Source organism: Peromyscus californicus, unplaced genomic scaffold (genome assembly GCF_007827085.1).
Source record: "Peromyscus californicus insignis strain IS unplaced genomic scaffold, ASM782708v3 Scaffold_16__1_contigs__length_79575227, whole genome shotgun sequence".
Taxonomy (NCBI): domain Eukaryota; kingdom Metazoa; phylum Chordata; class Mammalia; order Rodentia; family Cricetidae; genus Peromyscus; species Peromyscus californicus.
Window position 1 is genome coordinate 49,610,159 of NW_026294458.1, and position 16,341 is coordinate 49,626,499.

Genomic DNA, 16,341 nt, shown 5'->3' on the forward strand with positions numbered 1-16,341 from the left:
TGTAAGTAACCTAAATGAGTACTGGAGTTAATAACTCTGAATATACTAGTAATGATTGTCTACTCAATGCATTAATAATTTTCAGTTCTCTTTTGAGTACTTTTTGAGGAGTAGGGCTAAGGATATCAGAGAAATTCATTAGATACATTTAAATTACAAAGATTTAAAAATATATAATTTAGTTATATTGAATTTTATCCTTTGTTAAAGGAGGCCTGAGGTAAGTTATCTTGGTTTTAAATGTGTTACAATTTCAATTAAAATGTGGCATGATATTGTGCTGATATTAATTAATATTGATTTACCACAATCCTGAGTGAATTAGCATTCATTCTTACAAATATTGATTTTTGTACAACTTAACACACTAAAGCCATTAGACAACTGATGTGGTTAAATTTTAATGTTTTCTCCCAAGAGTTCAAAATTGATGAGTAGTTTTAGCATAAATATGTTCTAAGTATACAGCTAATTTTGATAAAATTAGGATGGGCCTGGCTATTAATTGTCTTCATTTTATCAGTCTAGACTATCAAATATATAAGATACTATCTATTTAGAATTAAAAACACTTGAAAATTTTAAAATGTTCAGCATGTGGTGAAATATTAGTTAGAGTAATAGTTGTGTTTTACTTCTGAAAATAGCTTTATATGAAGATTTGGTTTAATAAGTTGAAAATCAATAATAAATAAACATTAAAATAAGATCACATAAATACATTTCTGACACTAGTTTATTTTTTTCATAATACAGCATAGAGAGAATTTTAATTAAAATATTAGAAAGATTAACTAGGAAAGATAATAATTATTTCCCTTGAAGCTAAATAATTGCCCCATAGAAATATTTTCCATGTACCTTATTACATTTACAATATCTACCATATAAAAAGCAGATTGCATAATTTTCATTGTTGATTCCTCCAAATTAAATTAGCATTCTCTATTACTTTTCATTCACTCATAAGGAAAGGGTGGAATTTCTTAGTAAACAGAATGGTGCCCTATGACCTCATGTAGCTTTTTGGACCATGATCTGATGAAATATTTTATTTTCAACCAAAGTACAGAGTGAAATTATCCTCGACTTTTTATATTTGTATTGGTTCATTTATAATTTAACATATTTTTTCAATCATGTTGTATGGTGATATTTTATTTGTATTAATATGTTATGTGTATGTTAATAAATAAAGTTGCCCGGGGGTCAGAGCTATTAGCAAGCCATAGGAAAGCAGGGCAGTGGTGGCGTATGCTTGTAATCCCAGCACTTGGTAGGCAGAGCTAGGTAAGTCTCTGTGTGTTCAGGGATACAGCCAGTATTGGATACACATGCCTTTAATCTCAATACCAATCATAGAAATCCTGGAGGTCTATAGAGACAGGCCATGATGAGGCGGTCATGTGGTTGGGTTTACAACCAATGAGAAGGCAGACCAGAAACTCTATATAAAGATTTTAACACAGGAAGTAGCTCTGGTTCGGAGAGGTAGGACCACCGCAGGAGGAAGGGTAAGGTTTTAGCTCTTAGCTCTGACCTCTTGACTTTCTTTTTTGCATTGGTTCTGTGTTTCTTATTTAATAAGACAGTTGGTTACATCTACAATGTTGCATTTGTATTTGAAGGCAACCATTATATAAGCCTATTGTTATAACTGCCTTGTTCAGAAGGGAAAGGACAAATAATCATTCATGTGTGGAATAAATATGTTTGAATAAATAAATATGAATGGGCATGAACTAAGAACTCACATCTGTGTAATAAAGATCGGAAAGCTATTGTTCTACACAAAATGAAATAAAATTTTTATTTGTTTTGAACAAAGTTGTTTTAATATTCACATATTAGAAATGCCATCTTACAATATTTTGTGTTTCAATGAATTAATTGGGCTCATATTTCAAAGTAAAAAGAACTATTAATCAGGATTTTTTCAAATGTTAAAGGAATTGAGCAGATTTTTTTTTTTGTCTGTTTGTTCATTTTTTGAGACAGAGTTTCTCTGTTTAGCTTTGTGGCCTTTCCTGGAACTCACTCTGTAGCCCAGGCTGGCCTAGAACTCATAGAGATCTGCCTGCCTCTGCCACGAAAGTGCTGGAATTAAAGGCATGTACTATCATTGCCCGATTAAGATTGTTTTTGTATAATGTTACAAGGATGTGCAATTTTGGCTGAATTTGATAATTCTAAGGAATAAAATCAGTATGTATTATCAACTATACTCAATAATCATCTACACAACTTTTAAAAGACACTGAACAGTTATCGCTATTATATCCACTCTCATTTAAATATTAATTCATGTATAGAATGTATAGCATGTATAGTAACCATTTATAGTATGGTTGAATCAGATTAATGTATTCTATATTTTCACTGCTTATTCTGATAAAATATTAAGTAAAATGGCTAAATTAACATCAATGAATTTAGGAACGAAAAAAGGAAACAATTAAAAAATGTCATAGTTAGTGGTCAATTCCTAATAAATTCAAAATTCCAATACCTCTCTTGAATTAATGGCCTAATACACTTATTGAAATATTCAATTATTTTGAAGAAAATATCACATATATAATTTTTAAAAAATATACAAATATTTTAATAAATACACTGTTTTATACATCCCATAATTTGTTAAATTTAGAAGGAAACTATATGTGCATATTTTATTATTTCTCTAATGCTATCATGGAGGAAATCAATGCATGGGTATCAGAAATATCCTATCTTGTGTTCCAAGGGTAATATTGTTTCAAAATTTAAAATAAAAAATAAAAACATTTTAATACTTCTGATTAACTGAATAGATATATAGAGCAATGTATAGTATAATAAAAAACACCTGCCAGGGTATTATTAGGGAAATTGGAAAATGTCATATACAGACATGTATATATACACTTATAATAATTATAGCAAATGAATTTTATTATTTAATTTATATTTTCTTTTGCCATTTTGAGAACATCTATGAAATACTTATCACTACTTTGTTCTATTATAAGTTGCTTTCTGAGGGTGAATTATACTAATGTTGGTAAGATTAATGCTTCTTATCTCTCTAATATATATTTTTCACAATAAGATTTATTTATGTTTTTAGCCATGACCTTTGTTTCACAAGGTTTAATATTACATACAACATTGTAAGTATTAACTCATTCTAATTGTTAATATAATATAGATTACTTCACATTTGGAAATCAATTGTTAGATTTGATTAAATATCACTGTATCATAAAGAGATCAAAACATGTTACATTGATTTTTTTTTTTTCAATAAGCCAATATGGTTACAAACACAAAGTCAAATGAACCGCAAAGTAAAGCTGTTGCAGTAAGTTAGATCCCTCAAATGAACAATAATATAAACATCAAAGAAATGAGATTATTTTGGGTGAAAGGAACTTAGTCAGAATTCCTTTTTTTTTTTTTTTTTTTTGAGCCTAAAAGCCACTGAGTTAAGATTCCAAACTCTATTTCCTTCACAAATTGTTTTGAGCAAATTAAAACTGCTTGTTCAATCACTATAATTTCAGTTATCATGTATAAATATGTTTATTAATATTCTAGGTAACTGTTATAAATCTTATAGACTGGCTGTTAACAATTGTTTCCAAGAGTTTGTTTTTATATCTCTGGAGACTGTTTCACACCAAATAAAATGTGCCTGGGACCCTGCATTGTAACAATGAACTTTTCATTCATCTTATTCAATGAATATCAGTAGCAATGACATCATACATGAAGAATTTTAAAGGTGACTATTTTTTTTAAAACCCCCAGCCATAATCATACACTAAATCTACTTGTGGCATTAAGCTTCTAGATACACAGTGTATTGTATGAGGAAAGTCTAGACATAAGAAGGGAGAAACCAGAATTTTATTTCCCTTGTCTCTACTTACTAGGTAGATGTAGCTTTGACTATATTGCTACAGATCATCATCATTCCAGTTGATAACATCCCTATTTGGACATGGTGGAGTCTGAATACTATGCAGTCAAAGCTAGCAGCACACTCCTCTACACTGTAGTGATTTATGTGATAGTTATGGATGTATAAATTGTAATCTTTATATGGAAGGAATACATATAATGTAATAGTTGAAGAAGGAAACTAGATAAGAAATGACAGCATAGTAAATACCATCACTTGGCATATGAGGTTGTCAATTCCAATAAGAGACATTCAATGGGCACTCTCATAGTAAAGGGAAAAGTTGGCAAGGATAGCCTCAGATGAGTTGTCTGCTAGCTGGTGCACTTTCTATACAAGTATTTCAGGATTGTTGCAATTTTTTGACTTACACAAAGCACTGACCCTGGTGAAAGGCACATTGGGATTTTCTTTTCTTTGAAGGTTCACATGGCAACTTCAATTTTGTTGTCTAGATTCCCCCAACTCCTAAGCAGTTTTTCTGTTTTCCTGGCAAGAGTCCTGATTGGAAATAATCATGTGGAAAGCATTTATATGACTTGAAAGTGCTACTTCATTCCAGGTATCATTTTGGTCTTTTGTAAAAAAGACAAAATAATAGGGACTTATCCAGTGTGTCTTCTTTATGGGGTGGAAATCAAATTCATCATCATTTGTTACCCTCGATCAAATTCTAACTCTTGGCTACACTTTAGAAAGAAGGAACAAAGATCCACAATATTTTCTATAGTGTTCCAGATTATAGCAAATTAATGCTTTGGTTGCAGGATTTTGGTAAGAGTTGAAATGAAGGACTTATTCAACAAATAGATATAATTGAATCAATGACCTAAAAAAAATGTCCAACATCCCCAGGGGCCCATAAAGCAGTACTTTCAGATGGCAACTCCCAGTGGAAAATGAATTGAATTGTATCTGCAGATTTGTACTTAGGCTATCACTCTAAATCACAGCTTAGTAAAACAGTAAATAATGGCTAATGAGAAATAATAGTTAAATTGCACAAACAACTGAAAGAAAGTGTCACTGTAGAAACTGTTTTCACATCACATTTCCCTTTCAGTATGTGTGTGTGTGTGTGTGTGTGTGTGCACATGTATGAAGCAGATAAAAAAAGCCTGAAACAATTGAACTAAAATAGTTTGTAGTAATATTTAAGGTGATGTTATGAATGATACATAATAGAAAGACTTGGTTTAAAGGAGGTTGAGCTAGAGGAAGTTAATGATTTCTTTTAAATATTTTTTTCTATCATCTATCTATCTATCTATCTATCTATCTATCTATCTATCTATCTATCTATTTTTTGCTGAGTAATGTTTTGGCAACTGTTCTACCTTGTTGTATTCAAAACACCCAAGAGAGATATTATCCTTCAATCAAAGACAAAGCCTGTGCATGTTGAGATTTTTTTTTGCCAGACCATTGTATACACTAAAGGTTAAAAAATCCTTAAGCATGCTTAACCATGAACTCGCCTTTTTATAAATAAAATGAAATTTAGACATATTTAAGATGATCTGTATGCAGATTTGAAAAATATTTTTCTTAGTCTGAACAAAGTCTTGAGTTACATTTTTTGAGTAGAGAAAATACTTTCCAATTTAGGTTATGAACTTGGAAAATATTTGTTATTATAGTAATCTTTTAATGATATGTTTGAGTATAGATGCACTATCAGATTTAGATTTAAATAATCAATTTCATAGTAATTTATGTACATATTTAACCATTAAGTACTTAAATAACAATATTACAATAAATGATTGAATATATTAGAATGTAATTTACTTGTTCTTTTTTTTTATTCTGATAGTAAGTAATCCAGGAAACAAATCATGTTGACTCTTATAGGTTTAATTCCAATAGAAATGGACGAGTCAACATTTTTCTTCCATCATTATAAGCAAGACCCTATCAACTGTATGTTCACCTTGGTTGAGGGGACATTAGTTCTGACTGAACACTCTGATGTCTCCACTCCATCTGAATAACTAAATGATCAGTATCTCTTCAGGACCAAATGGGATAATGTGCACAAAATCACACTGAAGAACCTAATATCATTCAGACATGCAAAGAATTATTACTTTCAAGCGAGTAATTATTGATTTTTGTAATAAAGGAGTGCCACTTGACAGTACTAATGTGGGAAAGATAGTTCTTTGGAAATGACCCTTTAATCAGTTGGGCACAAACCTAAGTGATAAGTTGTACCACTTAAATCACTTTTTCTTTCTTGATGAGAATTCAAGATAATTTATGGAACAAAGTAAAAGTTAAAAGGATATACATTATCTGCTATTTTGTCACAGTATCAGAATATATTAAAATAAAGAAAAATAGCATCTATAACTTTAGAAAATACATGGAAAACATTTTAAGACTTTTGAAATCTTTGAAAAATATAAATGATGATATTGAAAAGGAGGTGGATATAGTATAATATTTATATTAGTATGAAACATTGAAGAAAATGTTTTGGTTAATCTAATTATCTTCTTTCTAAGATTTCAAATTCTCTCTAGTTACTTATCAACTTGAAATTTGAAATTCTAAGTCTGTACTTTCTGAACGCATATAGTTTCATCTACTTGAACCCACAACTAGTGTATTTGTTTGGTTTTATTTTATAATAATTTTTTTATAATAAATTAATTTTAAAGCCTACAGCACCCGGTATTCCCAGGTGGTCTCCCATCCAAGTACTAACCAGGCCCGACACTGCTTCGCTCCTGAGATCAGACGAGATCCAGCACGTTCAGGGTGGTATGGCCGTAGACACTAGTGGGTTTTAACATATTGGCACCTCATATAAGAAACAAGAGCTACTTTCATCCATTCAAAATTAAAGTTTTATACTTATCAACAAATGTAAAAACTAAAGACTGTGGCTCTGTCCTGAACAGAGCAAATCTATTGTGCTGTGATACTTTCAATCCATTCTCTGAGAATTTCATATATGAGTACTGTATTTACAACAATCCTCCCTAATTTCTCCCTGCAACTCTTCTCATGTTCTCCTTACTCCTTAAATTTATATACCATGATTTTTTTGTTCAACAAGATTGTGGTTGAGTATTATAATGATGAAATTGAATCACACACACACACACACAAAATTCAAAAAACCAAAAACCCTCTTCACAGAAATATAAATCAAGACTACTTTGAGATTTCACCTAACTCCAGTCAGAATGACCAAGATTTAAATATAAATTACAGTTTGCTGGTGAGGGTTTGGAGTAAGGGGAATGCTCATCCATGTGGGTGGGAGTAGGAACTTGTATGGCTACTGTGTGTCAATAGCTCAGGACACTGGAAATAGAGCTACTCTGGGTATATGCCCAAAGGACACTTCGTCCTACCAAGAGACATGTCCTCAGCCACATTCATTGCTTCCCTATTCATAATATCCAGAAATTGGACAAAGACTATTTGTCCATCAACAGAAAATGGATAAAGAATAAGTGGTACATCTACACAGTGGAATATTAATCAGCTGTTAAAAATTAAAATCATGGGCCGGGCTGTGGTGGCGCACGCCTTTAATCCCAGCACTCGAGAGGCAGAGCCAGGCGGATCGTTGTGAGTTCGAGGCCAGCCTGGGCTACCAAGTGAGTTCCAGGAAAGGCGCAAAGCTACACAGAGAAACCCTGTCTCGAAAAACCAAAAAAAAAAAAAAAAAAAAAAAAAATTAAAATCATGAAATTCAAAGACAAACTGATGGACCCAGAAAAAAAAATTATCATCAGTGAGGTAAACCAGACCCAAAAAGACAAATATGATATTTGCTTATATGTTGTCATAATACTTACAGTAGAATCACATAGATATTTACAGATATCTACAGAATGAAGATATAAAGTGATACCATCATTTCAAAAGTCTAAGTTTTTCCCAAAATAACAAGAAAATTAAATTGTCCTGATTTTGATTTCCCTAAAGTACTTTTATCAACATACTTATTGGATCTATAAAACAACTATTGTTTTATTTTAATAGATCACACTCCTTCATAGGAACATCATATGAAGTATAATTTTAGACACGTCTAATTTCTAAATTTAATATAAATAATGGCAAAATAATTTTTCTGATTGTTCAATCATTTCAGCCCTGATGTGCTTTGACTCAGGTTGTCATGGACACAGAGGCACTATATTAATACCAGCTAAAACACCTTTTACAGGATTCCTGAAGCAAAAATCCAGAGAGAGAAATGAAACTGCTTTTGTTTTGTTTTGTTCTTCGATTTTTATGGAAATTTTAAATATTTTTGAGGAAACTGGCTGCATGTTAGTTGTGGATAAAAAGAGTTTTATTTGTTTTCTTTGCAAAAAGTTCAACATAAATAAAATACATTACATTTCAAATAATATATGTATTCAAATAAGTGTCACAGTTATGTGTTAAATAATAAATTTCTGTTTTAATTGTAGCTGGAAAATCATGAGTATATGATCACCAAAATTATTTTTGCTCATTTAATTTTGACCAAATGATCATTTAAATTGATTTTTTTCTTCTCATTTTAACCAGTGAAAAACATTAATTTAGCCATTGATAGTATAAATCAATCTTATGATCCACTTACATTTTGTATAGTAACAAAATACTGATTGTCTAAATTTGCATTATTCTCCCAGTTAGCCTTAAATTTTTCTTTTAAAATGACATGTTCACCGTACAATTCTAGACCTCAAACTATTTCCCTTTTACAAGCAAGAACATGCTCTGCAATCACAGCTTTCTGGTGCATTTGTTCTACAACCAATGCAGAGTCAACTGCTTGGCTAATCGACTTTGCAGTACTCTCAATTTTTCAGTTGCTATACGTCATACACCTTGACCAGAGGTCATACTCTTGGTTTATGGTGCTTAATAAAAGTTTATTGCAGCTCCTCTGCCAATGTCAAGAGCAGGTAAAATCTATTAGTTATAAAATTAAACACACTATTGCCCTGGATCTCAATCTCAAATAATAAACAAAGATTGATTTTAACACATGATTTACTCTTCTATGCACTCAAAATTTATGCTACTTCACGTAGTTCAGATAGTGAGTTACAAATGTCTATGAATAGGCATTCTGATAACTCTTAGATGGTTGCAAAATCATAATTATTTCTATCACTCATACCAACTCTTCCTTGTCTTTATGCTATTTTATACTGATTGAGAATGTGAATAAAATGCTGAATGAACACAACACTTTGATGACTGAGTTCTGTTGTCATAGTTAATATTAAAGAGAATTTCCTTTGGAATTTGTCCACAAGAATCCATATCATATTACTTATTTCCAAAAATAGTAGCCATTAAACTATTCTGATGAAATTGAATATCTTATTGGAGTTAACAGCATCAAATATTTATGACTAGAATTTTCAAAATTAATATATAGCACTAATTCCAACTTTGTTAAAATAGTATCTGTGATCTTTAAAACATTTTCTATTTATTAAAATAAACCATGGCCTTAGATCAGATACATAATATCAAGGAACTACATGTTTCTATTTAAAAAATGATTTGTCCAACTAAGAATTCTTGATGTAAGAAATCTAAACACAGAGACAATCCATCAATGAAATTCTATGTATATCAACACATTCAAGTAAAAATGTAAAGTTATTAAGAGTTCATCTAAGTTGAAAACAATCATTTTACACTAAATTTTGATGACATGGTCAGGACAATTCCTTATCTCATTTAATATAAATAATTCTTTATGAATAATGAACAAGAAAAAATAAATCAAAAGACAAGAAAACTTTTCCATAAAATGCCACCTTATGGCAATGTAGGAAAACCAAGTCATGTACACTACAAAAGTCTTTTCCGTGAAATTTATTATTCAGGTAATATAACTTATCAACATTATAACCAAATGTTAAGTCAAAAATTTTTAATTTTCTGTAAATTTTCAGGTTACAAATATCAATGTATATTCTACAAGATACATTACAATCAATACTTAATAAAAAGATTTTCTAACACTATTTTCACATGAAAATATATGACTTTTGCATTGTTTGTGAAGAGTTTATGACTCAAAATTCTGTATATTATATCAAGCCAGCATTGATTTTAAATCTGGTGCTAGATATATCCCCAGGAAGCTACAAGGATGTTCCCAGCTAAGACTCATAGCAATGGTGGAGAGGGTGCTTGAACTAGCCTTCCCCTGCACTCAGATCTGTGACTACCCTAATTATCATCATAGAACTTATACATCTGGCAACTAATGGAAGCTGATATAGACTCACAGCCAACCACTTGCCCAAGCTCCTGGAGTTCAGTTGAAGAGAGTCAGGAGGACTGTAAGAGCAAGGGGGACAAGATCATGATGGGAAAAACCACAGAGACAGCTCACCCAAGTTAGTGGGAGCTCATGGTCTCTGGACTGACAACAGTGGAGCCTGCATGGGACCTCACTAAGACCCTTGAATGAGGGTGACAAATGTGTCACTTGATCTGTTTGTGAGTTCCCTGGCAAAGGGACCCAGGACTCATCAGGAGTACATGAACTGGCTTTTGCTTTACTCAGCCTAGAAATGGGGGCGGGGGAGGGGACTTTGAGTCTGCCCCAACTTGGTATGCCAGCCTATGTTGAATACCCAAGGGAGGCTTTACCCACTATGAGGGATGAGGGGAAGAGGAAGAGAGCAAGAGAAGGGTAGGAAGGGGCATAATGGGTGGTATGTAAAATGAAAAAAAAAACTAAATAAACAGGTAAACCTTAAAAAATTTGTGTATGAAACAAAATAATTCCTTTGCCAATTATACAAAAGATCTTTTAATAAACCTAGAAAAGCTTATTTAATAATATAATTTTCTATGTATGTTATCTTAAATTGTGTTATTAAACATTCAGCAGTAGCTAAGTATCTTAACTTGTTATCTGTGTTGACTAGTTTTATTTCAACTTGACACAAGCTGCAGCCATCTGAGAAGAGAAAAATCTCAATTAAGAAGAGGACTTATAAGATCTAGCCGAATTCAAGCCTGTAAGGCATTATCTTAACTAGTTATTGATGTGGGAGTGGTCAGTACATTGTGAGTGGGGCCAACCATGGGCTTGTGGTCCTGGGTTCTAGAAGAAAGCATTCTCAGCAAATCATGAAGAGCAAGCCAGTAATCAGCATCTCTCCATGGCATCTGCATCAATCCTGCCTCTAGGTTCCTGACCTGCTTGAGGTCCTGCCCTGAATTCCTTCAATGATGGACCAAGATGTACAGTGTAAGCACAACAGACCCTTTCCTCCCTAAATTGCTTTTGTTATGGTATTTATTGCAGTAATAGAAATCCTAATGAAGACAGTACTTATCTAGTCTCAAGTTGGTTTAAAATTGGGATTCTTCTATTTTTTTAATCTAAATTCTAATTACTAATTCTAAACATTCCATATTTAATGCAATATTGTTGATAAGATCTTAAACTTAATAAAGTTGTTGAAATAACTAAAATCAAATCTCCATGCATATTTTCCACAAACTTGTCTAAAACAATATCCATTGACATTAGCGCTGTCATTAAATCCTTAATGTATGAAATGGAATCTATGCATTATAGTATGAAACAGCCTCATTTGTTTACTTAAAAATTCTAAATGAGACAATTACAAACATTAACACATAGGGAAACAATTCTAATGTCTAAATCAAATCACCTTAAAATATCAGAGAGTTTTAGTGACAGAATACTACAGGTTACTTATCTGTATCTTTTCAAGTTCAGCACTCATCTCCATACTTCACAGAGTTTTATTTTTCCTTTACTTACCCACAGGACATTAATAAAGGAGCATTTAATACTTATATCCATCATTTCTGCTTTTTTACCTTCAGTTACTCACCTATAAGAAACAAAAAGAGGGGCAGAGAAAAGAATAATTGTTAATTTTAAAAATACCTAGTATGTCATGTCATGCATAGACAGAATCATGATATCACATATACTGCCCCAGATATCTATGGTGATATTTTATTTGTATTAAAATATTATTTGTATGTTAATAAATAAAGTTGCCCGGGGGTCAGAGCTATTAGCAAGCCATAGGAAAGCAGGGCAGTGGTAGCGTACGCTTGTAATTCCAGCACTTGGTAGGCAGAGCTGGGTAAGTCTCTGTGTGTTCAGGGATACAGCCATTACTGGATTCACATGCTTTTAATCTTAATACCAATCATGGAAAACCTGGAGGCCTATACAGACAGGCTGTGAGGAGGCGGTCATGTGGTTGGGTTTACAACCAATGAGAAGGCAGGACAGGAACTCTATATAAAGACTTTAACACAGGGGTAGCTCTGGTTCGGAGAGGTAGGACCACCGCAGGAGGAAGGGTAAGGTTTTAGCTCTTAGCTCTGACCTCTTGGCTTTCTTCTTTGCATTGGTTCTGTGTTTATTATTTAATAAGAAGGTTGGATACATCTACACAGAATCATGATATCACATATACTGCCGTGTTGTCAGTAGTTTGAAATGGTTATTTATATCACATAGTAAATTACATTTGAGTATTTTATACTTTTATGACTGTAGGAAAAATTTATTTTCTGTGTAAAGTTACTGGAAAAAATATAAGCAGTATAAATCTACCTTACTACCTGAGAAAATATTTAATATTGTATGTGCATGGCATTATAAAGTATTTTATTTAATAACTTCATTAAAACCAATGTCACAGTCAGGCATTTGTTCCCTGTCATTTCCGCTGTTGATACGGCTAGCTGACTTTTCCCTTTGGGCTCTTTCCTACATTCAAAGAATTCAGAGGAAAGACAGGTTATCCCAAGGGAACCAAAAACTTCACTTTTCTAGCTATGGGAGACAAACCAGTAGAAGTTGCTATACTTCAGTGGTCTGAGACTACAGTTTCTTTCTAGACTCTTTCCTACATATTTTTTCTTGCTATAAACAAGTACTAGAGTCATAAGACTGACTTAGAGGGAAAATAGAAAAGTTGACATAAAAATTAAAGCTAAAAAAATAAGAAAATTTTAATTTACCATGTACTTGTAACACTAGGATTGCAAGGGCTAAGAAGGCAGCTTAGTGATGGAGCTATTTGTCTACCATGCACGTGTCTATATGCTGGTGTGAATGTATGTTATTTTAATAAAATAAGCTAGTAGATTAATGTTTTGGTCATAGAAACTTTTGCTGTTGCTGTTGTTGCTACAGTGAGCAGTGATAACTTCAGAGGGACTTAAATGGACAAAGTGTTGGGAAAGAATTGATTCTTCAGTGCTTAGAATTAGTAGGAGCTCTATAGCCACATTCCTAAGGTTCGTGGTACATTGGGGAAGAGAAGACAGAAATAATTTTAAAAATGGAAGACATGGAGGTGAGTTGTGGAATGCTCAGACTATGGCATGGCCTTTGCTCTTATGAACACACAGCAGCTATGATATTCTGCACAAAACTTGTCCAAGAATCAATGTGTAGGGTGGGAGCTGAATGAGTGGACCAAAGGTACCTGCCACTATGTTTGACAACCTAAGTTAGATTCTAAGGATTCTCTTGGTCAAAGGAAAATAATCTCCTGCAAGTTTTCCTCAGACCTCCAAGGATGCATGGAGAATGGACAACTCTGACCTCCACACAAATTCCTTTTAGAAAAGATAGTGGTTATGAGACTGCACACATCAACACCCTGCCAAAGAGGTACCAGGTGACTCATGAGTCTCTACCCACTCATGAAGACTTATTAGCAGTTCACAATAGCTGCAGAGGAAGGCGAGTCCTTTTCCACAGTGGTGTATCCACTACTGTTATACATCCATGAACTAAATGTCACCCACAGCCCTGGGAAACAACTGAATAAAATGTATTGGATCACTAAGGAAAGATGTGAATGTAATTAAAGACAAGTTGGGACAAAGAAGAAAATCAGAAAGGATGGGAGGGGGATAATAGAATAATGTATAGGTGATTATGTTATAAAGCATTACATATGTTTATGAAAATACTATTAAAAAAACTGAGCCAGGGGGTGGTGGGGCACGCCTTTAATCCCAGCACTTGGGAGGCAGAGCCAGGTGGATCTCTCTGAGTTTGAGGCCAGGCTGGTCTACAGAGCGAGATCCAGGAAAGGCACAAAGCTACACAGAGAAACCCTGTCTTAAGAAACCAAAAAAACACTATTATTAGGTGTAATTCATACATGATAAGAATTCCATAAATACACACACACACACACACACACACACACACACACACACACACACACACATTGGTCTCCCAGGACAAAATAAAATAGTATAAGGATTCCATTCTCTTTGAGGTGCATAGTTAGTAATCAAACATACTCTCAAGAAGAATTCTCTAGCTCAAGATAATTTCCTCTGCTGTAGAAATTAAAACAATATAAATGTAGACAATTTCATTAGCAAGATTAACATTGAAAACGGAATAAACTGAGGTATAGTGTATATTATATTACTCATATATTACATATGAGTAATAAGGTCTAAACAAGAGGCTGAAGCAAGAGTATCATAGAGGACATCCTGCCTGGGAACCCTAGTTAGAGCTGAAAACAAAGGAAAAATAAATATCTTCACTTTGTGATTTGTTAAATCAGATGAAAATATTTAATGATCACAATTGTTGCTATTATCAGAAATTTACCATAATCTTAAATTCTAAATTAACCTTAAGTTATGTTAATAATAGCCTAACATTATGCAATTTTGTAAATAACTGCACAGAATATGCATAATATTGAAGACTGAGATTTAAAAAATAATACTATAGGTCTTTCATCTCAGATCCATCAATGATGGACAGGTCCCAAGTATAGCAATCTACTTTTTATTTAAAAGAAACAGATATCTGCCACATAATCTTTGCAAATATCATCCAGAGTACATAACTTATCAAAACGTGTCTTAGCTGTTCATATGTAGTAGTTAATTCATCTGGTAATGAGACGCAAAAACAAAGAACGGCGGTGGTGGGGGCCCTGGGGGCCCTGGAAGCACTCCTGGAGGTGCTCCATTCACTCCTAACCTGCCTTGTTAAGCTTTGGAAGCAGAGATCTGTTTCTCACATAACTGAATAAAGACCATTTGAGTTCGTTAGCAATTTCACACTTCCCAAACATGAGGCGAATACTGAGTGAAATCACTAATCTAACATCCTCACGGAGGTCACTTTTATTATCTATAATGGAACGATGAGATAAACCTGCTCTTTGAAATTCAAACACTTGATTACTTGCACTAATGGAGAGAGTAAGAACCATACATAATCATAGACAGTGTCGTTTAGGTTTAACCATGGATTATGTTTTGTGTTCTCATTCCTTCATGAGTGATAATGTGAAAACTTGCATCCATCCAGATAATTGAACTATCATATTTAAAACAAATATGGAAGCTTTGAAGCTTGTCATCATAAACTTCACCTAAGATCTTCACACTGTGCACCTTTAGATTAAGCAAATTCTATAGTTTTTTTTGATGAAATAGTTATCATTTAACATAGATATTATTTTTATTATTTGAATTGTATATACCATTTTGAAAATCACATCTGGCAGTGTGAAGTCTTCATCACTAAAATTTCCTTGTGGAATCACTGCTAATGGCTAGTCAACTGATTATGTAAATTAGAATTACTGATCTTGAATCAATAATAGAAATATAATGATACCTTAAGACCTAACTGTCTTTCTCATATGTGTCATATCACAGACTAGTTTATGGATTAACTTCTAGTGAGGAAGAATACATAATTTGTAATGTATGGTAGTAGTGCACTTAGCTATAGAACTGACCTTAAATCTTAGGCACAATATCTTCTGTGTATAGCATCTACTCTGTAATTATTAAAAAAAATGTACCCTATTATGTGATTTTCTTTTTTACTATCTAAGGTTGTTCTCTGAACTTTATCCACACCTAATGGATACTTAATATATTGTCTGGATTACATATAAAGCAATTTAAAAATTCATTGTTTTATCACTTATTGAATTTTCTGAATTCCAGATTCATAATAATATACTGATGGGTAGACAAAGATCTTGTACCTTCATTCTAATAGACCAGAATGGAGTACACTGATCATTTAAGAGAAATTATGACAGTCATTGATAGTCCTAATTATATCTATTCGAAAGTCTATGAATGAAATGCTTCATATAATCTTATATGATTATATGAAGAATAGTTTTTTATATATGTGTACTAATATTAAATTTAGGATGTAATATGAACATGAAAGACGGCACACAAAAATGCTCTGGATAATTTTCCCTGTTTAGCCAGACCACAGTATTAAATATTAACAATATATGATAATTTTGCTAAATCTTACAGATAACCTTTAATTTCACAGTTGTCAAATGAATTATATATTATCCACAATTTACACATAAGTTGAA

At 32.6% G+C, this 16,341-nt stretch overlaps 1 protein-coding gene and 1 pseudogene across 1 annotated transcript in view; both read right to left on the reverse strand.

The window, feature by feature from the left end:
* The window catches only part of Cadm2 (cell adhesion molecule 2), a 974,322-nt gene that overhangs the window by 721,911 nt on the left and 236,070 nt on the right, over positions 1 to 16,341 (reverse strand). The gene's annotated exons all lie outside the window — the stretch shown is intronic.
* Positions 6,611 to 6,729, reverse strand: LOC128112312 (uncharacterized; annotated as a pseudogene).